Source organism: Patagioenas fasciata, unplaced genomic scaffold (genome assembly GCF_037038585.1).
Source record: "Patagioenas fasciata isolate bPatFas1 unplaced genomic scaffold, bPatFas1.hap1 Unplaced_3, whole genome shotgun sequence".
NCBI classification, from domain to species: domain Eukaryota; kingdom Metazoa; phylum Chordata; class Aves; order Columbiformes; family Columbidae; genus Patagioenas; species Patagioenas fasciata.
Genome location: NW_027288732.1, coordinates 867,383 through 894,103, shown reverse-complemented (window position 1 = coordinate 894,103; position 26,721 = coordinate 867,383).

Here is a 26,721-nt window from a genome sequence, read left to right as displayed (position 1 = left end):
GGCTTACTTTTTTCTCTTGCTTCCCTTTGGCCTGCTCCCTTGGCTTTCTCCCTCTCTTCCATATCCTTCTTCCCGACTTGTCTCTTGGAGACTTTTGGCCACTTTGGACCCAAGTCTGGGCATGTTTTGGAAACTTTTCAGAGGCCTCGCTGGTGACAGGGGGGACAGCAGGCAGTGACAGGCCCGGGGCTGACAGGCTCCCCCTCCCCTAGCGGGCGCTCGGCTGCCACACCCAGCTGACGTAGAACCTTTGTCACAATGCCCGCTACCGTGGTGAGGATGCGGGCACTCTGCAGGTGACAGGGACCCAGCAGGACTTGCTGTCAGCTCAGCAATTGCTCAGTTCCCCAAAGAAGCTGAATTCTGCAAATTGCTGCTTTTGCTCTTGAAATGATGTCATCAGGTGGGTGTTTTGGTGTAATACACTGAAAACCAGACCAGAAATGCTGAAATATTCCCATGATATGCATGGTCTCTGCACCAAACCACCATGTCTCAGCCTAAGTATGCCTGCCGCTTGTTCTTTTGTACTGCCAGCTGATTGTGGAAGTACAGTATAAAAACCATCTTTATGGAGAGATCTTTCTGGTTTAGGCTTAGTCTAAGTGTCTCAAGTAGCCGGGGCTTTTGTTTGGGCCTAATCCATATGGTCTGATGCCTTTCCTCTCATCTCAAGATGAATGTGGTAGAAAATATAAATCAAAGAAACGTCCTTTGGCCTAGCCTTGCCTTGCCTTATTTCCTTCTCATCCTGTTCTCTGTCCCAGCCTCTCTCACTAAGCCCTCGTCTGGCTGCATGTCTCTTCTTTCATCTCTCCTTTTCTCAAACTCTCCTGCTTCCTGGCTTTCGTCTTTCAATTCCTCCATTACAGTCCTGCAGCCCGGCACTACTTTTTTCTCTTGCCTCCCTTGGGCCTGCTCCCTTGGCTTTCTCCCTCTCTTCCATATCCTTCTTCCCGACTTGTCTCTTGGAGACTTTTGGCCACTTTGGAGCCAAGTCTGGGGATGTTTTGGAAACTTTTCAGAGGCCTCGCTGGTGACACGGGGGACAGCAGGCAGTGACAGGCCCGGGGCTGACAGGCTCCCCCTCCCCTAGCGGGCGCTCGGCTGCCACACCCAGCTGACGTAGAACCTTTGTCACAATGCCCGCTACCGTGGTGAGGATGCGGGCACTCTGCAGGTGACAGGGACCCAGCAGGACTTGCTGTCAGCTCAGCAATTGCTCAGTTCCCCAAAGAAGCTGAATTCTGCAAATTGCTGCTTTTGCTCTTGAAATGATGTCATCAGGTGGGTGTTTTGGTGTAATACACTGAAAACCAGAGCAGAAATGCTGAAATATTCCCATGATATGCATGGTCTCTGCACCAAACCACCATGTCTCAGCCTAAGTATGTCTGCCGCTTGTTCTTTTGTACTGCCAGCTGATTGTGGAAGTACAGTATAAAAACCATCTTTATGGAGGATTCTTTCTGGTTTAGGCTTAGTCTAAGTGTGTCAAGTAGCCGGGGCTTTTGTTTGGGCCTAATCCATATGGTCTGATGGCTTTCCTCTCATCGCAAGATGAATGTGGTAGAAAATATAAATCAAAGAAACATCCTTTGGCCTAGCCTTGCCTTGCCTTGCCTTATTTCCTTCTCATCCTGTTCTCTGTCCCAGCCTCTCTCACTAACCCCTCGTCTGGCTGCATGTCTCTTCTTTCCTCTCTCCTTTTCTCAAACTCTCCTGCTTCCTGGCTTTCGTCTTTCAATTCCTCCATTTCATTCCTGCAGCCCGGCACTACTTTTTCCTCTTGCCTCCCTTTGGCCTGCTCCCTTGGCTTTCTCCCTCTCTTCCATATCCTTCTTCCCGACATGTCTCTTGGAGACTTTTGGCCACTTTGGAGCCAAGTCTGGGGATGTTTTGGAAACTTTTCAGAGGCCTCGCTGGTGACAGGGGGGACAGCAGGCAGTGACAGGCCCGGGGCTGACAGGCTCCCTCTCCCCTAGCGGGCGCTCGGCTGCCACGCCCAGCTGACATAGATCCTTTGTCACAATGCCCGCTACCGTGGTGAGGATGCGGGCACTCTGCAGGTGACAGGGACCCAGCAGGACTTGCTGTCAGCTCAGCAATTGCTCAGTTCCCCAAAGAAGTTGAATTTTGCAAATTGCTGCTTTGCTCTTGAAATGATGTCATCAGGTGGGTGTTTTGGTGTAATACACTGAAAACCAGAGCAGAAATGCTGAAATATTCCCATGATATGCATGGTCTCTGCACCAAACCACCATGTCTCAGCCTAAGTATGTCTGCCGCTTGTTCTTTTGTAGTGCCAGCTGATTGTGGAAGTACAGTATAAAAGCCATCTTTATGGTAAGATCTTTCTGGTTTAGGTTTAGTCTAAGTGTCTCAAGTAGCCGGGGCTTTTGTTTGGGCCTAATCCATATGGTCTGATGGCTTTCCTCTCATCTCAAGATGAATGTGGTAGAAAATATAAATCAAAGAAACGTCCTTTGGCCTAGCCTTGCCTTGCCTTATTTCCTTCTCATCCTGTTCTCTGTCCCAGCCTCTCTCACTAAGCCCTCGTCTGGCTGCATGTCTCTTCTTTCCTCTCGCCTTTTCTCAAACTCTCCTGCTTCCTGGCTTTCGTCTTTCAATTCCTCCATTCAGTCCTGCAGCCCGGCTTACTTTTTTCTCTTGCTTCCCTTTGGCCTGCTCCCTTGGCTTTCTCCCTCTCTTCCATATCCTTCTTCCCGACTTGTCTCTTGGAGACTTTTGGCCACTTTGGACCCAAGTCTGGGCATGTTTTGGAAACTTTTCAGAGGCCTCGCTGGTGACAGGGGGGACAGCAGGCAGTGACAGGCCCGGGGCTGACAGGCTCCCCCTCCCCTAGCGGGCGCTCGGCTGCCACAGCCAGCTGACGTAGAACCTTTGTCACAATGCCCGCTACCGTGGTGAGGATGCGGGCACTCTGCAGGTGACAGGGACCCAGCAGGACTTGCTGTCAGCTCAGCAATTGCTCAGTTCCCCAAAGAAGCTGAATTCTGCAAATTGCTGCTTTTGCTCTTGAAATGATGTCATCAGGTGGGTGTTTTGGTGTAATACACTGAAAACCAGAGCAGAAATGCTGAAATATTCCCATGATATGCATGGTCTCTGCACCAAACCACCATGTCTCAGCCTAAGTATGTCTGCCGCTTGTTCTTTTGTACTGCCAGCTGATTGTGGAAGTACAGTGTAAAAACCATCTTTATGGAGAGATCTTTCTGGTTTAGGCTTAGTCTAAGTGTCTCAAGTAGCCGGGGCTTTTGTTTGGGCCTAATCCATATGGTCTGATGGCTTTCCTCTCATCTCAAGATGAATGTGGTAGAAAATATAAATCAAAGAAACGTCCTTTGGCCTAGCCTTGCCTTGCCTTGCCTTATTTCCTTCTCATCCTGTTCTCTGTCCCAGCCTCTCTCACTAAGCCCTCGTCTGGCTGCATGTCTCTTCTTTCCTCTCTCCTTTTCTCAAACTCTCCTGCTTCCTGGCTTTCGTCTTTCAATTCCTCCATGTCAGTCCTGCAGCCCGGCACTACTTTTTCCTCTTGCCTCCCTTTGGCCTGCTCCCTTGGCTTTCTCCCTCTCTTCCATATCCTTCTTCCCGACTTGTCTCTTGGAGACTTTTGGCCACTTTGGACCCAAGTCTGGGCATGTTTTGGAAACTTTTCAGAGGCCTCGCTGGTGACACGGGGGACAGCAGGCAGTGACAGGCCCGGGGCTGACAGGCTCCCCCTCCCCTAGCGGGCGCTCGGCTGCCACACCCAGCTGACATAGAACCTTTGTCACAATGCCCGCTACCGTGGTGAGGATGCGGGCACTCTGCAGGTGACAGGGACCCAGCAGGACTTGCTGTCAGCTCAGCAATTGCTCAGTTCCCCAAAGAAGCTGAATTCTGCAAATTGCTGCTTTTGCTCTTGAAATGATGTCATCAGGTGGGTGTTTTGGTGTAATACACTGAAAACCAGAGCAGAAATGCTGAAATATTCCCATGATATGCATGGTCTCTGCACCAAACCACCATGTCTCAGCCTAAGTATGTCTGCCGCTTGTTCTTTTGTACTGCCAGCTGATTGTGGAAGTACAGTATAAAAACCATCTTTATGGTAAGATCTTTCTGGTTTAGGTTTAGTCTAAGTGTCTCAAGTAGCCGGGGCTTTTGTTTGGGCCTAATCCATATGGTCTGATGGCTTTCCTCTCATCTCAAGATGAATGTGGTAGAAAATATAAATCAAAGAAACATCCTTTGGCCTAGCCTTGCCTTGCCTTATTTCCTTCTCATCCTGTTCTCTGTCCCAGCCTCTCTCACTAAGCCCTCGTCTGGCTGCATGTCTCTTCTTTCCTCTCTCCTTTTCTCAAACTCTCCTGCTTCCTGGCTTTCGTCTTTCAATTCCTCCATTCAGTCCTGCAGCCCGGCTTACTTTTTTCTCTTGCCTCCCTTGGGCCTGCTCCCTTGGCTTTCTCCCTCTCTTCCATATCCTTCTTCCCGACTTGTCTCTTGGAGACTTTTGGCCACTTTGGAGCCAAGTCTGGGCATGTTTTGGAAACTTTTCAGAGGCCTCGCTGGTGACACGGGGGACAGCAGGCAGTGACAGGCCCGGGGCTGACAGGCTCCCCCTCCCCTAGCGGGCGCTCGGCTGCCACACCCAGCTGACGTAGAACCTTTGTCACAATGCCCGCTACCGTGGTGAGGATGCGGGCACTCTGCAGGTGACAGGGACCCAGCAGGACTTGCTGTCAGCTCAGCAATTGCTCAGTTCCCCAAAGAAGCTGAATTCTGCAAATTGCTGCTTTTGCTCTTGAAATGATGTCATCAGGTGGGTGTTTTGGTGTAATACACTGAAAACCAGAGCAGAAATGCTGAAATATTCCCATGATATGCATGGTCTCTGCACCAAACCACCATGTCTCAGCCTAAGTATGTCTGCCGCTTGTTCTTTTGTACTGCCAGCTGATTGTGAAAGTACAGTATAAAAACCATCTTTATGGAGAGATCTTTCTGGTTTAGGCTTAGTCTAAGTGTCTCAAGTAGCCGGGGCTTTTGTTTGGGCCTAATCCATATGGTCTGATGGCTTTCCTCTCATCTCAAGATGAATGTGGTAGAAAATATAAATCAAAGAAACGTCCTTTGGCCTAGCCTTGCCTTGCCTTGCCTTATTTCCTTCTCATCCTGTTCTCTGTCCCAGGCTCTTTCACTAAGCCCTCGTCTGGCTGCATGTCTCTTCTTTCCTCTCTCCTTTTCTCAAACTCTCCTGCTTCCTGGCTTTCGTCTTTCAATTCCTCCATTTCAGTCCTGCAGCCCGGCACTACTTTTTTCTCTTGCCTCCCTTGGGCCTGCTCCCTTGGCTTTCTCCCTCTCTTCCATATCCTTCTTCCCGACTTGTCTCTTGGAGACTTTTGGCCACTTTGGAGCCAAGTCTGGGCATGTTTTGGAAACTTTTCAGAGGCCTCGCTGGTGACACGGGGGACAGCAGGCAGTGACAGGCCCGGGGCTGACAGGCTCCCCCTCCCCTAGCGGGCGCTCGGCTGCCACACCCAGCTGACGTAGAACCTTTGTCACAATGCCCGCTACCGTGGTGAGGATGCGGGCACTCTGCAGGTGACAGGGACCCAGCAGGACTTGCTGTCAGCTCAGCAATTGCTCAGTTCCCCAAAGAAGCTGAATTCTGCAAATTGCTGCTTTTGCTCTTGAAATGATGTCATCAGGTGGGTGTTTTGGTGTAATACACTGAAAACCAGAGCAGAAATGCTGAAATATTCCCATGATATGCATGGTCTCTGCACCAAACCACCATGTCTCAGCCTAAGTATGTCTGCCGCTTGTTCTTTTGTACTGCCAGCTAATTGTGGAAGTACAGTATAAAAACCATCTTTATGGAGAGATCTTTCTGGTTTAGGCTTAGTCTAAGTGTCTCAAGTAGCCGGGGCTTTTGTTTGGGCCTAATCCATAACGTCTGATGGCTTTCCTCTCATCTCAAGATGAATGTGGTAGAAAATATAAATCAAAGAAACGTCCTTTGGCCTAGCCTTGCCTTGCCTTATTTCCTTCTCATCCTGTTCTCTGTCCCAGCCTCTCTCACTAAGCCCTCGTCTGGCTGCATGTCTCTTCTTTCCTCTCTCCTTTTCTCAAACTCTCCTGCTTCCTGGCTTTCGTCTTTCAATTCCTCCATTTCAGTCCTGCAGCCCGGCACTACTTTTTCCTCTTGCCTCCCTTTGGCCTGCTCCCTTGGCTTTCTCCCTCTCTTCCATATTCTTCTTCCCGACTTGTCTCTTGGAGACTTTTGGCCACTTTGGAGCCAAGTCTGGGGAGGTTTTGGAAACTTTTCAGAGGCCTCGCTGGTGACAGGGGGGACAGCAGGCAGTGACAGGCCCGGGGCTGACAGGCTCCCCCTCCCCTAGCGGGCGCTCGGCTGCCACACCCAGCTGACGTAGAACCTTTGTCACAATGCCCGCTACCGTGGTGAGGATGCGGGCACTCTGCAGGTGACAGGGACCCAGCAGGACTTGCTGTCAGCTCAGCAATTGCTCAGTTCCCCAAAGAAGCTGAATTCTGCAAATTGCTGCTTTTGCTCTTGAAATGATGTCATCAGGTGGGTGTTTTGGTGTAATACACTGAAAACCAGAGCAGAAATGCTGAAATATTCCCATGATATGCATGGTCTCTGCACCAAACCACCATGTCTCAGCCTAAGTATGTCTGCCGCTTGTTCTTTTGTACTGACAGAAGATTGTGGAAGTACAGTATAAAAACCATCTTTATGGAGAGATCTTTCTGGTTCAGGCTTAGTCTAAGTGTCTCAAGTAGCCGGGGCTTTTTTTTGGGCCTAATCCATAACGTCTGATGGCTTTCCTCTCATCGCAAGATGAATGTGGTAGAAAATATAAATCAAAGAAACATCCTTTGGCCTAGCCTTGTCTTGCCTTGCCTTATTTCCTTCTCATCCTGTTCTCTGTCCCAGCCTCTCTCACTAAGCCCTCGTCTGGCTGCATGTCTCTTCTTTCCTCTCTCCTTTTCTCAAACTCTCCTGCTTCCTGGCTTTCGTCTTTCAATTCCTCCATTTCAGTCCTGCAGCCCGGCACTACTTTTTTCTCTTGCCTCCCTTTGGCCTGCTCCCTTGGCTTTCTCCCTCTCTTCCATATCCTTCTTCCCGACTTGTCTCTTGGAGACTTTTGGCCACTTTGGACCCAAGTCTGAGCATGTTTTGGAAACTTTTCAGAGGCCTCGCTGGTGACACGGGGGACAGCAGGCAGTGACAGGCCCGGGGCTGACAGGCTCCTCCTCCCCTAGCGGGCGCTCGGCTGCCACACCCAGCTGACGTAGAACCTTTGTCACAATGCCCGCTACCGTGGTGAGGATGCGGGCACTCTGCAGGTGACAGGGACCCAGCAGGACTTGCTGTCAGCTCAGCAATTGCTCAGTTCCCCAAAGAAGCTGAATTCTGCAAATTGCTGCTTTTGCTCTTGAAATGATGTCATCAGGTGGGTGTTTTGGTGTAATACACTGAAAACCAGAGCAGAAATGCTGAAATATTCCCATGATATGCATGGTCTCTGCACCAAACCACCATGTCTCAGCCTAAGTATGTCTGCCGCTTGTTCTTTTGTACTGCCAGCTGATTGTGGAAGTACAGTATAAAAACCATCTTTATGGAGAGATCTTTCTGGTTTAGGCTTAGTCTAAGTGTCTCAAGTAGCCGGGGCTTTTGTTTGGGCCTAATCCATATGGTCTGATGGCTTTCCTCTCATCTCAAGATGAATGTGGTAGAAAATATAAATCAAAGAAACGTCCGTTGGCCTAGCCTTGCCTTGCCTTATTTCCTTCTCATCCTGTTCTTGTCCCAGCCTCTCTCACTAAGCCCTCGTCTGCCTGCATGTCTCTTCTTTCCTCTCTCCTTTTCTCAAACTCTCCTGCTTCCTGGCTTTCGTCTTTCAATTCCTCCATTTCAGTCCTGCAGCCCGGCACTACTTTTTTCTCTTGCCTCCCTTTGGCCTGCTCCCTTGGCTTTCTCCCTCTCTTCCATATCCTTCTTCCCCACTTGTCTCTTGGAGACTTTTGGCCACTTTGGACCCAAGTCTGGGAATGTTTTGGAAACTTTTCAGAGGCCTCGCTGGTGACAGGGGGGACAGCAGGCAGTGACAGGCCCGGGGCTGACAGGCTCCCCCTCCCCTAGCGGGCGCTCGGCTGCCACACCCAGCTGACGTAGAACCTTTGTCACAATGCCCGCTACCGTGGTGAGGATGCGGGCACTCTGCAGGTGACAGGGACCCAGCAGGACTTGCTGTCAGCTCAGCAATTGCTCAGTTCCCCAAAGAAGCTGAATTCTGCAAATTGCTGCTTTTGCTCTTGAAATGATGTCATCAGGTGGGTGTTTTGGTGTAATACACTGAAAACCAGAGCAGAAATGCTGAAATATTCCCATGATATGCATGGTCTCTGCACCAAACCACCATGTCTCAGCCTAAGTATGTCTGCCGCTTGTTCTTTTGTACTGCCAGCTGATTGTGGAAGTACAGTATAAAAACCATCTTTATGGAGAGATCTTTCTGGTTTAGGCTTAGTCTAAGTGTCTCAAGTAGCCGGGGCTTTTGTTTGGGCCTAATCCATATGGTCTGATGGCTTTCCTCTCATCTCAAGATGAATGTGGTAGAAAATATAAATCAAGGAAACGTCCTTTGGCCTAGCCTTGCCTTGCCTTGCCTTGCCTTATTTCCTTCTCATCCTGTTCTCTGTCCCAGCCTCTCTCACTAAGCCCTCGTCTGGCTGCATGTCTCTTTTTTCCTCTCTCCTTTTCTCAAACTCTCCTGCTTCCTGGCTTTCGTCTTTCAATTCCTCCATTTCAGTCCTGCAGCCCGGCACTACTTTTTCCTCTTGCCTCCCTTTGGCCTGCTCCCTTGGCTTTCTCCCTCTCTTCCATATTCTTCTTCCCGACTTGTCTCTTGGAGACTTTTGGCCACTTTGGAGCCAAGTCTGGGCATGTTTTGGAAACTTTTCAGAGGCCTCGCTGGTGACACGGGGGACAGCAGGCAGTGACAGGCCCGGGGCTGACAGGCTCCCCCTCCCCTAGCGGGCGCTCGGCTGCCACACCCAGCTGACGTAGAACCTTTGTCACAATGCCCGCTACCGTGGTGAGGATGAGGGCACTCTGCAGGTGACAGGGACCCAGCAGGACTTGCTGTCAGCTCAGCAATTGCTCAGTTCCCCAAAGAAGCTGAATTCTGCAAATTGCTGCTTTTGCTCTTGAAATGATGTCATCAGGTGGGTGTTTTGGTGTAATACACTGAAAACCAGAGCAGTAATGCTGAAATATTCCCATGATATGCATGGTCTCTGCACCAAACCACCATGTCTCAGCCTAAGTATGTCTGCCGCTTGTTCTTTTGTACTGCCACCTGATTGTGGAAGTACAGTATAAAAACCATCTTTATGGAGAGATCTTTCTGGTTTAGGCTTAGTCTAAGTGTCTCAAGTAGCCGGGGCTTTTGTTTGGGCCTAATCCATAACGTCTGATGGCTTTCCTCTCATCGCAAGATGAATGTGGTAGAAAATATAAATCAAAGAAACGTCCTTTGGCCTAGCCTTGCCTTGCCTTGCCTTATTTCCTTCTCATCCTGTTCTCTGTCCCAGCCTCTCTCACTAAGCCCTCGTCTGGCTGCATGTCTCTTTTTTCCTCTCTCCTTTTCTCAAACTCTCCTGCTTCCTGGCTTTCGTCTTTCAATTCCTCCATTTCAGTCCTGCAGCCCGGCACTACTTTTTCCTCTTGCCTCCCTTTGGCCTGCTCCCTTGGCTTTCTCCATCTCTTCTATATCCTTCTTCCCGACATGTCTCTTGGAGACTTTTGGCCACTTTGGAGCCAAGTCTGGGCATGTTTTGGAAACTTTTCAGAGGCCTCGCTGGTGACAGGGGGGACAGCAGGCAGTGACAGGCCCGGGGCTGACAGGCTCCCCCTCCCCTAGCGGGCGCTCGGCTGCCACACCCAGCTGACATAGATCCTTTGTTCACAATGCCCGCTACCGTGGTGAGGATGCGGGCACTCTGCAGGTGACAGGGACCCAGCAGGACTTGCTGTCAGCTCAGCAATTGCTCAGTTCCCCAAAGAAGCTGAATTCTGCAAATTGCTGCTTTTGCTCTTGAAATGATGTCATCAGGTGGGTGTTTTGGTGTAATACACTGAAAACCAGAGCAGAAATGCTGAAATATTCCCATGATATGCATGGTCTCTGCACCAAACCACCATGTCTCAGCCTAAGTATGTCTGCCGCTTGTTCTTTTGTACTGCCAGCTGATTGTGGAAGTACAGTATAAAAACCATCTTTATGGAGAGATCTTTCTGGTTTAGGCTTAGTCTAAGTGTCTCAAGTAGCCGGGGCTTTTGTTTGGGCCTAATCCATATGGTCTGATGGCTTTCCTCTCATCTCAAGATGAATGTGGTAGAAAATATAAATCAAAGAAACGTCCTTTGGCCTAGCCTTGCCTTGCCTTATTTCCTTCTCATCCTGTTCTCTGTCCCAGCCTCTCTCACTAACCCCTCGTCTGGCTGCATGTCTCTTCTTTCCTCTCTCCTTTTCTCAAACTCTCCTGCTTCCTGGCTTTCGTCTTTCAATTCCTCCATTTCAGTCCTGCAGCCCGGCACTACTTTTTTCTCTTGCCTCCCTTTGGCCTGCTCCCTTGGCTTTCTCCATCTCTTCTATATCCTTCTTCCCGACATGTCTCTTGGAGACTTTTGGCCACTTTGGAGCCAAGTCTGGGCATGTTTTGGAAACTTTTCAGAGGCCTCGCTGGTGACAGGGGGGACAGCAGGCAGTGACAGGCCCGGGGCTGACAGGCTCCCCCTCCCCTAGCGGGCGCTCGGCTGCCACACCCAGCTGACATAGATCCTTTGTTCACAATGCCCGCTACCGTGGTGAGGATGCGGGCACTCTGCAGGTGACAGGGACCCAGCAGGACTTGCTGTCAGCTCAGCAATTGCTCAGTTCCCCAAAGAAGCTGAATTCTGCAAATTGCTGCTTTTGCTCTTGAAATGATGTCATCAGGTGGGTGTTTTGGTGTAATACACTGAAAACCAGAGCAGAAATGCTGAAATATTCCCATGATATGCATGGTCTCTGCACCAAACCACCATGTCTCAGCCTAAGTATGTCTGCCGCTTGTTCTTTTGTACTGCCAGCTGATTGTGGAAGTACAGTATAAAAACCATCTTTATGGAGAGATCTTTCTGGTTTAGGCTTAGTCTAAGTGTCTCAAGTAGCCGGGGCTTTTGTTTGGGCCTAATCCATATGGTCTGATGGCTTTCCTCTCATCTCAAGATGAATGTGGTAGAAAATATAAATCAAAGAAACGTCCTTTGGCCTAGCCTTGCCTTGCCTTATTTCCTTCTCATCCTGTTCTCTGTCCCAGCCTCTCTCACTAAGCCCTCGTCTGGCTGCATGTCTCTTCTTTCCTCTCTCCTTTTCTCAAACTCTCCTGCTTCCTGGCTTTCGTCTTTCAATTCCTCCATTTCAGTCCTGCAGCCCGGCACTACTTTTTTCTCTTGCCTCCCTTTGGCCTGCTCCCTTGGCTTTCTCCCTCTCTTCCATATCCTTCTTCCCGACTTGTCTCTTGGAGACTTTTGGCCACTTTGGACCCAAGTCTGGGGATGTTTTGGAAACTTTTCAGAGGCCTCGCTGGTGACACGGGGGACAGCAGGCAGTGACAGGCCCGGGGCTGACAGGCTCCCCCTCCCCTAGCGGGCGCTCGGCTGCCACACCCAGCTGACGTAGAACCTTTGTCACAATGCCCGCTACCGTGGTGAGGATGCGGGCACTCTGCAGGTGACAGGGACCCAGCAGGACTTGCTGTCAGCTCAGCAATTGCTCAGTTCCCCAAAGAAGCTGAATTCTGCAAATTGCTGCTTTTGCTCTTGAAATGATGTCATCAGGTGGGTGTTTTGGTGTAATACACTGAAAACCAGAGCAGAAATGCTGAAATATTCCCATGATATGCATGGTCTCTGCACCAAACCACCATGTCTCAGCCTAAGTATGTCTGCCGCTTGTTCTTTTGTACTGCCAGCTGATTGTGGAAGTACAGTATAAAAACCATCTTTATGGAGGATTCTTTCTGGTTTAGGCTTAGTCTAAGTGTCTCAAGTAGCCGGGGCTTTTGTTTGGGCCTAATCCATAACGTCTGTTGGCTTTCCTCTCATCGCAAGATGAATGTGGTAGAAAATATAAATCAAAGAAACATCCTTTGGCCTAGCCTTGCCTTGCCTTGCCTTATTTCCTTCTCATCCTGTTCTCTGTCCCAGCCTCTCTCACTAAGCCCTCGTCTGGCTGCATGTCTCTTCTTTCCTCTCTCCTTTTCTCAAACTCTCCTGCTTCCTGGCTTTCGTCTTTCAATTCCTCCATTTCAGTCCTGCAGCCCCGCACTACTTTTTCCTCTTGCCTCCCTTTGGCCTGCTCCCTTCGCTTTCTCCCTCTCTTCCATATTCTTCTTCCCGACTTGTCTCTTGGAGACTTTTGGCCACTTTGGACCCAAGTCTGGGCATGTTTTGGAAACTTTTCAGAGGCCTCGCTGGTTACACGGGGGACAGCAGGCAGTGACAGGCCCGGGGCTGACAGGCTCCCCCTCCCCTAGCGGGCGCTCGGCTGTCACACCCAGCTGACGTAGAACCTTTGTCACAATGCCCGCTACCGTGGTGAGGATGCGGGCACTCTGCAGGTGACAGGGACCCAGCAGGACTTGCTGTCAGCTCAGCAATTGCTCAGTTCCCCAAAGAAGCTGAATTCTGCAAATTGCTGCTTTTGCTCTTGAAATGATGTCATCAGGTGGGTGTTTTGGTGTAATACACTGAAAACCAGAGCAGAAATGCTGAGATATTCCCATGATATGCATGGTCTCTGCACCAAACCACCATGTCTCAGCCTAAGTATGTCTGCCGCTTGTTCTTTTGTACTGACAGAAGATTGTGGAAGTACAGTATAAAAACCATCTTTATGGAGAGATCTTTCTGGTTTAGGCTTAGTCTAAGTGTCTCAAGTAGCCGGGGCTTTTGTTTGGGCCTAATCCATATGGTCTGATGGCTTTCCTCTCATCTCAAGATGAATGTGGTAGAAAATATAAATCAAAGAAACGTCCTTTGGCCTAGCCTTGCCTTGCCTTATTTCCTTCTCATCCTGTTCTCTGTCCCAGCCTCTCTCACTAAGCCCTCGTCTGGCTGCATGTCTCTTCTTTCCTCTCTCCTTTTCTCAAACTCTCCTGCTTCCTGGCTTTCGTCTTTCAATTCCTCCATTTCAGTCCTGCAGCCCGGCACTACTTTTTTCTCTTGCCTCCCTTGGGCCTTCTCCCTTGGCTTTCTCCCTCTCTTCCATATCCTTCTTCCCGACTTGTCTCTTGGAGACTTTTGGCCACTTTGGACCCAAGTCTGGGGATGTTTTGGAAACTTTTCAGAGGCCTCGCTGGTGACAGGGGGGACAGCAGGCAGTGACAGGCCCGGGGCTGACAGGCTCCCCCTCCCCTAGCGGGCGCTCGGCTGCCACACCCAGCTGACGTAGAACCTTTGTCACAATGCCCGCTACCGTGGTGAGGATGCGGGCACTCTGCAAGTGACAGGGACCCAGCAGGACTTGCTGTCAGCTCAGCAATTGCTCAGTTCCCCAAAGAAGCTGAATTCTGCAAATTGCTGCTTTTGCTGTTGAAATGATGTCATCAGGTGGGTGTTTTGGTGTAATACACTGAAAACCAGAGCAGAAATGCTGAAATATTCCCATGATATGCATGGTCTCTGCACCAAACCACCATGTCTCAGCCTAAGTATGTCTGCCGCTTGTTCTTTTGTACTGCCAGCTGATTGTGGAAGTACAGTATAAAAACCATCTTTATGGAGAGATCTTTCTGGTTTAGGCTTAGTCTAAGTGTCTCAAGTAGCCGGGGCTTTTGTTTGGGCCTAATCCATATGGTCTGATGCCTTTCCTCCTCATCTCAAGATGAATGTGGTAGAAAATATAAATCAAGGAAACGTCCTTTGGCCTAGCCTTGCCTTGCCTTATTTCCTTCTCATCCTGTTCTCTGTCCCAGCCTCTCTCACTAAGCCCTCGTCTGGCTGCATGTCTCTTCTTTCCTCTCTCCTTTTCTCAAACTCTCCTGCTTCCTGGCTTTCGTCTTTCAATTCCTCCATTTCAGTCCTGCAGCCCCGCACTACTTTTTCCTCTTGCCTCCCTTTGGCCTGCTCCCTTCGCTTTCTCCCTCTCTTCCATATTCTTCTTCCCGACTTGTCTCTTGGAGACTTTTGGCCACTTTGGACCCAAGTCTGGGCATGTTTTGGAAACTTTTCAGAGGCCTCGCTGGTTACACGGGGGACAGCAGGCAGTGACAGGCCCGGGGCTGACAGGCTCCCCCTCCCCTAGCGGGCGCTCGGCTGCCACACCCAGCTGACGTAGAACCTTTGTCACAATGCCCGCTACCGTGGTGAGGATGCGGGCACTCTGCAGGTGACAGGGACCCAGCAGGACTTGCTGTCAGCTCAGCAATTGCTCAGTTCCCCAAAGAAGTTGAATTCTGCAAATTGCTGCTTTTGCTCTTGAAATGATGTCATCAGGTGGGTGTTTTGGTGTAATACACTGAAAACCAGAGCAGAAATGCTGAGATATTCCCATGATATGCATGGTCTCTGCACCAAACCACCATGTCTCAGCCTAAGTATGTCTGCCGCTTGTTCTTTTGTACTGCCAGCTGATTGTGGAAGTACAGTATAAAAACCATCTTTATGGAGAGATCTTTCTGGTTTAGGCTTAGTCTAAGTGTCTCAAGTAGCCGGGGCTTTTGTTTGGGCCTAATCCATAACGTCTGATGCCTTTCCTCCTCATCTCAAGATGAATGTGGTAGAAAATATAAATCAAGGAAACCTCGTTTGGCCTAGCCTTGCCTTGCCTTATTTCCTTCTCATCCTGTTCTCTGTCCCAGCCTCTCTCACTAAGCCCTCGTCTGGCTGCATGTCTCTTCTTTCCTCTCTCCTTTTCTCAAACTCTCCTGCTTCCTGGCTTTCGTCTTTCAATTCCTCCATTTCAGTCCTGCAGCCCGGCACTACTTCTTTCTCTTGCCTCCCTTTGGCCTGCTCCCTTGGCTTTCTCCCTCTCTTCCATATCCTTCTTCCTGACTTGTCTCTTGGAGACTTTTGGCCACTTTGGACCCAGGTCTGGGCATGTTTTGGAAACTTTTCAGAGGCCTCGCTGGTGACACGGGGGACAGCAGGCAGTGACAGGCCCGGGGCTGACAGGCTCCCCCTCCCCTAGCGGGTGCTCGGCTGCCACACCCAGCTGACGTAGAACCTTTGTCACAATGCCCGCTACCGTGGTGAGGATGCGGGCACTCTGCAGGTGACAGGGCCCCAGCAGGACTTGCTGTCAGCTCAGCAATTGCTCAGTTCCCCAAAGAAGCTGAATTCTGCAAATTGCTGCTTTTGCTCTTGAAATGATGTCATCAGGTGGGTGTTTTGGTGTAATACACTGAAAACCAGAGCAGAAATGCTGAGATATTCCCATGATATGCATGGTCTCTGCACCAAACCACCATGTCTCAGCCTAAGTATGTCTGCCGCTTGTTCTTTTGTACTGACAGAAGATTGTGGAAGTACAGTATAAAAACCATCTTTATGGAGAGATCTTTCTGGTTTAGGCTTAGTCTAAGTGTCTCAAGTAGCCGGGGCTTTTGTTTGGGCCTAATCCATATGGTCTGATGGCTTTCCTCTCATCTCAAGATGAATGTGGTAGAAAATATAAATCAAAGAAACGTCCTTTGGCCTAGCCTTGCCTTGCCTTATTTCCTTCTCATCCTGTTCTCTGTCCCAGCCTCTCTCACTAAGCCCTCGTCTGGCTGCATGTCTCTTCTTTCCTCTCTCCTTTTCTCTAACTCTCCTGCTTCCTGGCTTTCGTCTTTCAATTCCTCCATTTCAGTCCTGCAGCCCGGCACTACTTTTTTCTCTTGCCTCCCTTGGGCCTGCTCCCTTGGCTTTCTCCCTCTCTTCCATATCCTTCTTCCCGACTTGTCTCTTGGAGACTTTTGGCCACTTTGGACCCAAGTCTGGGCATGTTTTGGAAACTTTTCAGAGGCCTCGCTGGTGACAGGGGGGACAGCAGGCAGTGACAGGCCCGGGGCTGACAGGCTCCCCCTCCCCTAGCGGGCGCTCGGCTGCCACACCCAGCTGAAGTAGAACCTTTGTCACAATGCCCGCTACCGTGGTGAGGATGCGGGCACTCTGCAGGTGACAGGGACCCAGCAGGACTTGCTGTCAGCTCAGCAATTGCTCAGTTCCCCAAAGAAGCTGAATTAAGCAAATTGCTGCTTTTGCTCTTGAAATGATGTCATCAGGTGGGTGTTTTGGTGTAATACACTGAAAACCAGAGCAGAAATGCTGAAATATTCCCATGATATGCATGGTCTCTGCACCAAACCACCATGTCTCAGCCTAAGTATGTCTGCCGCTTGTTCTTTTGTACTGCCAGCTGATTGTGAAAGTACAGTATAAAAACCATCTTTATGGAGAGATCTTTCTGGTTTAGGCTTAGTCTAAGTGTCTCAAGTAGCCGGGGCTTTTGTTTGGGCCTAATCCATATGGTCTGATGGCTTTCCTCTCATCTCAAGATGAATGTGGTAGAAAATATAAATCAAAGAAACGTCCTTTGGCCTAGCCTTGCCTTGCCTTGCCTTGCCTTATTTCCTTCTCATCCTGTTCTCTGTCCCAGCCTCTCTCACTAAGCCCTCGTCTGGCTGCATGTCTCTTCTTTCCTCTCTCCTTTTCTCAAACTCTCCTGCTTCCTGGCTTTCGTCTTTCAATTCCTCCATTTCAGTCCTGCAGCCCGGCACTACTTTTTTCTCTTGCCTCCCTTGGGCCTGCTCCCTTGGCTTTCTCCCTCTCTTCCATATCCTTCTTCCCGACTTGTCTCTTGGAGACTTTTGGCCACTTTGGAGCCAAGTCTGGGGATGTTTTGGAAACTTTTCAGAGGCCTCGCTGGTGACACGGGGGACAGCAGGCAGTGACAGGCCCGGGGCTGACAGGCTCCCCCTCCCCTAGCGGGCGCTCGGCTGCTACACCCAGCTGACGTAGAACCTTTGTCACAATGCCCGCTACCGTGGTGAGGATGCGGGCACTCTGCAGGTGACAGGGACCCAGCAGGACTTGCTGTCAGCTCAGCAATTGCTCAGTTCCCCAAAGAAGCTGAATTCTGCAAATTGCTGCTTTTGCTCTTGAAATGATGTCATCAGGTGGGTGTTTTGGTGTAATACACTGAAAACCAGAGCAGAAATGCTGAAATATTCCCATGATATGCATGGTCTCTGCACCAAACCACCATGTCTCAGCCTAAGTATGTCTGCCGCTTGTTCTTTTGTACTGACAGAAGATTGTGGAAGTACAGTATAAAAACCATCTTTATGGAGAGATCTTTCTGGTTTAGGCTTAGTCTAAGTGTCTCAAGTAGCCGGGGCTTTTGTTTGGGCCTAATCCATATGGTCTGATGGCTTTCCTCTCATCTCAAGATGAATGTGGTAGAAAATATAAATCAAAGAAACGTCCTTTGGCCTAGCCTTGCCTTGCCTTATTTCCTTCTCATCCTGTTCTCTGTCCCAGCCTCTCTCACTAAGCCCTCGTCTGGCTGCATGTCTCTTCTTTCCTCTCTCCTTTTCTCAAACTCTCCTGCTTCCTGGCTTTCGTCTTTCAATTCCTCCATTTCAGTCCTGCAGCCCGGCACTACTTTTTTCTCTTGCCTCCCTTGGGCCTGCTCCCTTGGCTTTCTCCCTCTCTTCCATATCCTTCTTCCCGACTTGTCTCTTGGAGACTTTTGGCCACTTTGGACCCAAGTCTGGGCATGTTTTGGAAACTTTTCAGAGGCCTCGCTGGTGACACGGGGGACAGCAGGCAGTGACAGGCCCGGGGCTGACAGGCTCCCCCTCCCCTAGCGGGCGCTCGGCTGCCACACCCAGCTGACGTAGAACCTTTGTCACAATGCCCGCTACCGTGGTGAGGATGCGGGCACTCTGCAGGTGACAGGGACCCAGCAGGACTTGCTGTCAGCTCAGCAATTGCTCAGTTCCCCAAAGAAGCTGAATTCTGCAAATTGCTGCTTTTGCTCTTGAAATGATGTCATCAGGTGGGTGTTTTGGTGTAATACACTGAAAACCAGAGCAGAAATGCTGAAATATTCCCATGATATGCATGGTCTCTGCACCAAACCACCATGTCTCAGCCTAAGTATGTCTGCCGCTTGTTCTTTTGTACTGCCAGCTGATTGTGGAAGTACAGTATAAAAACCATCTTTATGGAGAGATCTTTCTGGTTTAGGCTTAGTCTAAGTGTCTCAAGTAGCCGGGGCTTTTGTTTGGGCCTAATCCATATGGTCTCATGCCTTTCCTCCTCATCTCAAGATGAATGTGGTAGAAAATATAAATCAAGGAAACCTCGTTTGGCCTAGCCTTGCCTTGCCTTATTTCCTTCTCATCCTGTTCTCTGTCCCAGCCTCTCTCACTAAGCCCTCGTCTGGCGGCATGTCTCTTCTTTCCTCTCTCCTTTTCTCAAACTCTCCTGCTTCCTGGCTTTCGTCTTTCAATTCCTCCATTTCAGTCCTGCAGCCCGGCACTACTTTTTTCTCTTGCCTCCCTTTGGCCTGCTCCCTTGGCTTTCTCCCTCTCTTCCATATCCTTCTTTCTGACTTGTCTCTTGGAGACTTTTGGCCACTTTGGACCCAAGTCTGGGCATGTTTTGGAAACTTTTCAGAGGCCTCGCTGGTTACACGGGGGACAGCAGGCAGTGACAGGCCCGGGGCTGACAGGCTCCCCCTCCCCTACCGGGTGCTCGGCTGTCACGCCCAGCTGACGTAGAACCTTTGTCACAATGCCCGCTACCGTGGTGAGGATGCGGGCACTCTGCAGGTGACAGGGACCCAGCAGGACTTGCTGTCAGCTCAGCAATTGCTCAGTTCCCCAAAGAAGCTGAATTCTGCAAATTGCTGCTTTTGCTCTTGAAATGATGTCATCAGGTGGGGGTTTTGGTGTAATACACTGAAAACCAGAGCAGAAATGCTGAAATATTCCCATGATATGCATGGTCTCTGCACCAAACCACCATGTCTCAGCCTAAGTATGTCTGCCGCTTGTTCTTTTGTACTGCCAGCTGATTGTGGAAGTACAGTATAAAAACCATCTTTATGGAGAGATCTTTCTGGTTTAGGCTTAGTCTAAGTGTCTCAAGTAGCCGGGGCTTTTGTTTGGGCCTAATCCATATGGTCTGATGGCTTTCCTCTCATCTCAAGATGAATGTGGTAGAAAATATAAATCAAAGAAACGTCCTTTGGCCTAGCCTTGCCTTGCCTTGCCTTGCCTTATTTCCTTCTCATCCTGTTCTCTGTCCCAGCCTCTCTCACTAAGCCCTCGTCTGGCTGCATGTCTCTTCTTTCCTCTCTCCTTTTCTCAAACTCTCCTGCTTCCTGGCTTTCGTCTTTCAATTCCTCCATTTCAGTCCTGCAGCCCCGCACTACTTTTTCCTCTTGCCTCCCTTTGGCCTGCTCCCTTCGCTTTCTCCCTCTCTTCCATATTCTTCTTCCCGACTTGTCTCTTGGAGACTTTTGGCCACTTTGGACCCAAGTCTGGGCATGTTTTGGAAACTTTTCAGAGGCCTTGCTGGTGACAGGGGGGACAGCAGGCAGTGACAGGCCCGGGGCTGACAGGCTCCCCCTCCCCTAGCGGGCGCTCGGCTGCCACACCCAGCTGACGTAGAACCTTTGTCACAATGCCCGCTACCGTGGTGAGGATGCGGGCACTCTGCAGGTGACAGGGACCCAGCAGGACTTGCTGTCAGCTCAGCAATTGCTCAGTTCCCCAAAGAAGCTGAATTCTGCAAATTGCTGCTTTTGCTCTTGAAATGATGTCATCAGGTGGGTGTTTTGGTGTAATACACTGAAAACCAGAGCAGAAATGCTGAAATATTCCCATGATATGCATGGTCTCTGCACCAAACCACCATGTCTCAGCCTAAGTATGTCTGCCGCTTGTTCTTTTGTACTGCCAGCTGATTGTGGAAGTACAGTATAAAAACCATCTTTATGGAGAGATCTTTCTGGTTTAGGCTTAGTCTAAGTGTCTCAAGTAGCCGGGGCTTTTGTTTGGGCCTAATCCATATGGTCTGATGGCTTTCCTCTCATCTCAAGATGAATGTGGTAGAAAATATAAATCAAAGAAACGTCCTTTGGCCTAGCCTTGCCTTGCCTTATTTCCTTCTCATCCTGTTCTCTGTCCCAGCCTCTCTCACTAAGCCCTCGTCTGGCTGCATGTCTCTTCTTTCCTCTCTCCTTTTCTCAAATTCTCCTGCTTCCTGGCTTTCGTCTTTCAATTCCTCCATTTCAGTCCTGCAGCCCGGCACTACTTTTTTCTCTTGCCTCCCTTTGGCCTGCTCCCTTGGCTTTCTCCCTCTCTTCCATATCCTTCTTCCCGACTTGTCTCTTGGAGACTTTTGGCCACTTTGGACCCAAGTCTGGGCATGTTTTGGAAACTTTTCAGAGGCCTCGCTGGTGACAGGGGGGACAGCAGGCAGTGACAGGCCCGGGGCTGACAGGCTCCCCCTCCCCTAGCGGGCGCTCGGCTGCCACACCCAGCTGACGTAGAACCTTTGTCACAATGCCCGCTACCGTGGTGAGGATGCGGGCACTCTGCAGGTGACAGGGACCCAGCAGGACTTGCTGTCAGCTCAGCAATTGCTCAGTTCCCCAAAGAAGCTGAATTCTGCAAATTGCTGCTTTTGCTCTTGAAATGATGTCATCAGGTGGGTGTTTTGGTGTAATACACTGAAAACCAGAGCAGAAATGCTGAAATATTCCCATGATATGCATGGTCTCTGCACCAAACCACCATGTCTCAGCCTAAGTATGTCTGCCGCTTGTTCTTTTGTACTGACAGAAGATTGTGGAAGTACAGTATAAAAACCATCTTTATGGAGAGATCTTTCTGGTTTAGGCTTAGTCTAAGTGTCTCAAGTAGCCGGGGCTTTTGTTTGGGCCTAATCCATATGGTCTGATGGCTTTCCTCTCATCTCAAGATGAATGTGGTAGAAAATATAAATCAAAGAAACGTCCTTTGGCCTAGCCTTGCCTTGCCTTATTTCCTTCTCATCCTGTTCTCTGTCCCAGCCTCTCTCACTAAGCCCTCGTCTGGCTGCATGTCTCTTCTTTCCTCTCTCCTTTTCTCTAACTCTCCTGCTTCCTGGCTTTCGTCTTTCAATTCCTCCATTTCAGTCCTGCAGCCCGGCACTACTTTTTTCTCTTGCCTCCCTTTGGCCTGCTCCCTTGGCTTTCTCCCTCTCTTCCATATCCTTCTTCCTGACTTGTCTCTTGGAGACTTTTGGCCACTTTGGACCCAAGTCTGGGCATGTTTTGGAAACTTTTCAGAGGCCTCGCTGGTGACAGGGGGGACAGCAGGCAGTGACAGGCCCGGGGCTGACAGGCTCCCCCTCCCCTAGCGGGCGCTCGGCTGCCACACCCAGCTGACGTAGAACCTTTGTCACAATGCCCGCTACCGTGGTGAGGATGCGGGCACTCTGCAGGTGACAGGGACCCAGCAGGACTTGCTGTCAGCTCAGCAATTGCTCAGTTCCCCAAAGAAGCTGAATTCTGCAAATTGCTGCTTTTGCTCTTGAAATGATGTCATCAGGTGGGTGTTTTGGTGTAATACACTGAAAACCAGAGCAGAAATGCTGAAATATTCCCATGATATGCATGGTCTCTGCACCAAACCACCATGTCTCAGCCTAAGTATGTCTGCCGCTTGTTCTTTTGTACTGACAGAAGATTGTGGAAGTACAGTATAAAAACCATCTTTATGGAGAGATCTTTCTGGTTTAGGCTTGGTCTAAGTGTCTCAAGTAGCCGGGGCTTTTGTTTGGGCCTAATCCATATGGTCTGATGGCTTTCCTCTCATCTCAAGATGAATGTGGTAGAAAATATAAATCAAAGAAACGTCCTTTGGCCTAGCCTTGCCTTGCCTTATTTCCTTCTCATCCTGTTCTCTGTCCCAGCCTCTCTCACTAAGCCCTCGTCTGGCTGCATGTCTCTTCTTTCCTCTCTCCTTTTCTCAAACTCTCCTGCTTCCTGGCTTTCGTCTTTCAATTCCTCCATTTCAGTCCTGCAGCCCGGCACTACTTTTTTCTCTTGCCTCCCTTTGGCCTGCTCCCTTGGCTTTCTCCCTCTCTTCCATATCCTTCTTCCTGACTTGTCTCTTGGAGACTTTTGGCCACTTTGGACCCAAGTCTGGGCATGTTTTGGAAACTTTTCAGAGGCCTCGCTGGTGACAGGGGGGACAGCAGGCAGTGACAGGCCCGGGGCTGACAGGCTCCCCCTCCCCTAGCGGGCGCTCGGCTGCCACACCCAGCTGACGTAGAACCTTTGTCACAATGCCCGCTACCGTGGTGAGGATGCGGGCACTCTGCAGGTGACAGGGACCCAGCAGGACTTGCTGTCAGCTCAGCAATTGCTCAGTTCCCCAAAGAAGCTGAATTCTGCAAATTGCTGCTTTTGCTCTTGAAATGATGTCATCAGGTGGGTGTTTTGGTGTAATACACTGAAAACCAGAGCAGAAATGCTGAAATATTCCCATGATATGCATGGTCTCTGCACCAAACCACCATGTCTCAGCCTAAGTATGTCTGCCGCTTGTTCTTTTGTACTGACAGAAGATTGTGGAAGTACAGTATAAAAACCATCTTTATGGAGAGATCTTTCTGGTTTAGGCTTAGTCTAAGTGTCTCAAGTAGCCGGGGCTTTTGTTTGGGCCTAATCCATATGGTCTGATGGCTTTCCTCTCATCTCAAGATGAATGTGGTAGAAAATATAAATCAAAGAAACGTCCTTTGGCCTAGCCTTGCCTTGCCTTATTTCCTTCTCATCCTGTTCTCTGTCCCAGCCTCTCTCACTAAGCCCTCGTCTGGCTGCATGTCTCTTCTTTCCTCTCTCCTTTTTTCAAACTCTCCTGCTTCCTGGCTTTCGTCTTTCAATTTCTCCATTTCAGTCCTGCAGCCCGGCACTACTTTTTTCTCTTGCCTCCCTTGGGCCTTCTCCCTTGGCTTTCTCCCTCTCTTCCATATCCTTCTTCCCGACTTGTCTCTTGGAGACTTTTGGCCACTTTGGACCCAAGTCTGGGCATGTTTTGGAAACTTTTCAGAGGCCTCGCTGGTGACAGGGGGGACAGCAGGCAGTGACAGGCCCGGGGCTGACAGGCTCCCCCTCCCCTAGCGGGCGCTCGGCTGCCACACCCAGCTGACGTAGAACCTTTGTCACAATGCCCGCTACCGTGGTGAGGATGCGGGCACTCTGCAGGTGACAGGGACCCAGCAGGACTTGCTGTCAGCTCAGCAATTGCTCAGTTCCCCAAAGAAGCTGAATTCTGCAAATTGCTGCTTTGCTCTTGAAATGATGTCATCAGGTGGGTGTTTTGGTGTAATACACTGAAAACCAGAGCAGAAATGCTGAAATATTCCCATGATATGCATGGTCTCTGCACCAAACCACCATGTCTCAGCCTAAGTATGTCTGCCGCTTGTTCTTTTGTACTGCCAGCTGATTGTGGAAGTACAGTATAAAAACCATCTTTATGGAGAGATCTTTCTGGTTTAGGCTTAGTCTAAGTGTCTCAAGTAGCCGGGGCTTTTGTTTGGGCCTAATCCGTATGGTCTCATGCCTTTCCTCCTCATCTCAAGATGAATGTGGTAGAAAATATAAATCAAGGAAACCTCGTTTGGCCTAGCCTTGCCTTGCCTTATTTCCTTCTCATCCTGTTCTCTGTCCCAGCCTCTCTCACTAAGCCCTCGTCTGGCGGCATGTCTCTTCTTTCCTCTCTCCTTTTCTCAAACTCTCCTGCTTCCTGGCTTTCGCCTTTCAATTCCTCCATTTCAGTCCTGCAGCCCGGCACTACTTTTTTCTCTTGCCTCCCTTTGGCCTGCTCCCTTGGCTTTCTCCCTCTCTTCCATATCCTTCTTTCTGACTTGTCTCTTGGAGACTTTTGGCCACTTTGGACCCAAGTCTGGGCATGTTTTGGAAACTTTTCAGAGGCCTCGCTGGTGACACGGGGGACAGCAGGCAGTGACAGGCCCGGGGCTGACAGGCTCCCCCTCCCCTAGCGGGTGCTCGGCTGCCACGCCCAGCTGACGTAGAACCTTTGTCACAATGCCCGCTACCGTGGTGAGGATGCGGGCACTCTGCAGGTGACAGGGACCCAGCAGGACTTGCTGTCAGCTCAGCAATTGCTCAGTTCCCCAAAGAAGCTGAATTCTGCAAATTGCTGCTTTTGCTCTTGAAATGATGTCATCAGGTGGGTGTTTTGGTGTAATACACTGAAAACCAGAGCAGAAATGCTGAAATATTCCCATGATATGCATGGTCTCTGCACCAAACCACCATGTCTCAGCCTAAGTATGTCTGCCGCTTGTTCTTTTGTACTGCCAGCTGATTGTGGAAGTACAGTATAAAAACCATCTTTATGGAGAGATCTTTCTGGTTTAGGCTTAGTCTAAGTGTCTCAAGTAGCCGGGGCTTTTGTTTGGGCCTAATCCATATGGTCTGATGGCTTTCCTCTCATCTCAAGATGAATGTGGTAGAAAATATAAATCAAAGAAACGTCCTTTGGCCTAGCCTTGCCTTGCCTTATTTCCTTCTCATCCTGTTCTCTGTCCCAGCCTCTCTCACTAACCCCTCGTCTGGCTGCATGTCTCTTCTTTCCTCTCTCCTTTTCTCAAACTCTCCTGCTTCCTGGCTTTCGTCTTTCAATTCCTCCATTTCAGTCCTGCAGCCCGGCACTACTTTTTTCTCTTGCATCCCTTTGGCCTGCTCCCTTGGCTTTCTCCCTCTCTTCCATATCCTTCTTCCCGACTTGTCTCTTGGAGACTTTTGGCCACTTTGGACCCAAGTCTGGGCATGTTTTGGAAACTTTTCAGAGGCCTCGCTGGTGACAGGGGGGACAGCAGGCAGTGACAGGCCCGGGGCTGACAGGCTCCCCCTCCCCTAGCGGGTGCTCGGCTGCCACGCCCAGCTGACGTAGAACCTTTGTCACAATGCCCGCTACCGTGGTGAGGATGCGGGCACTCTGCAGGTGACAGGGACCCAGCAGGACTTGCTGTCAGCTCAGCAATTGCTCAGTTCCCCAAAGAAGCTGAATTCTGCAAATTGCTGCTTTTGCTCTTGAAATGATGTCATCAGGTGGGTGTTTTGGTGTAATACACTGAAAACCAGAGCAGAAATGCTGAAATATTCCCATGATATGCATGGTCTCTGCACCAAACCACCATGTCTCAGCCTAAGTATGTCTGCCGCTTGTTCTTTTGTACTGCCAGCTGATTGTGGAAGTACAGTATAAAAACCATCTTTATGGAGAGATCTTTCTGGTTTAGGCTTAGTCTAAGTGTCTCAAGTAGCCGGGGCTTTTGTTTGGGCCTAATCCATATGGTCTGATGGCTTTCCTCTCATCTCAAGATGAATGTGGTAGAAAATATAAATCAAAGAAACGTCCTTTGGCCTAGCCTTGCCTTGCCTTATTTCCTTCTCATCCTGTTCTCTGTCCCAGCCTCTCTCACTAAGCCCTCGTCTGGCTGCATGTCTCTTCTTTCCTCTCTCCTTTTCTCAAACTCTCCTGCTTCCTGGCTTTCGTCTTTCAATTCCTCCATTTCAGTCCTGCAGCCCGGCACTACTTTTTTCTCTTGCCTCCCTTTGGCCTGCTCCCTTGGCTTTCTCCCTCTCTTCCATATCCTTCTTCCCGACTTGTCTCTTGGAGACTTTTGGCCACTTTGGACCCAAGTCTGGGGATGTTTTGGAAACTTTTCAGAGGCCTCGCTGGTGACACGGGGGACAGCAGGCAGTGACAGGCCCGGGGCTGACAGGCTCCCCCTCCCCTAGCGGGCGCTCGGCTGCCACACCCAGCTGACGTAGAACCTTTGTCACAATGCCCGCTACCGTGGTGAGGATGCGGGCACTCTGCAGGTGACAGGGACCCAGCAGGACTTGCTGTCAGCTCAGCAATTGCTCAGTTCCCCAAAGAAGCTGAATTCTGCAAATTGCTGCTTTTGCTCTTGAAATGATGTCATCAGGTGGGTGTTTTGGTGTAATACACTGAAAACCAGAGCAGAAATGCTGAAATATTCCCATGATATGCATGGTCTCTGCACCAAACCACCATGTCTCAGCCTAAGTATGTCTGCCGCTTGTTCTTTTGTACTGACAGAAGATTGTGGAAGTACAGTGTAAAAACCATCTTTATGGAGAGATCTTTGTGGTTTAGGCTTAGTCTAAGTGTCTCAAGTAGCCGGGGCTTTTGTTTGGGCCTAATCCGTATGGTCTCATGCCTTTCCTCTTCATCTCAAGATGAATGTGGTAGAAAATATAAATCAAGGAAACCTCGTTTGGCCTAGCCTTGCCTTGCCTTATTTCCTTCTCATCCTGTTCTCTGTCCCAGCCTCTCTCACTAAGCCCTCGTCTGGCGGCATGTCTCTTCTTTCCTCTCTCCTTTTCTCAAACTCTCCTGCTTCCTGGCTTTCGTCTTTCAATTCCTCCATTTCAGTCCTGCAGCCCGGCACTACTTTTTTCTCTTGCCTCCCTTTGCCCTGCTCCCTTGGCTTTCTCCCTCTCTTCCATATCCTTCTTTCTGACTTGTCTCTTGGAGACTTTTGGCCACTTTGGACCCAAGTCTGGGCATGTTTTGGAAACTTTTCAG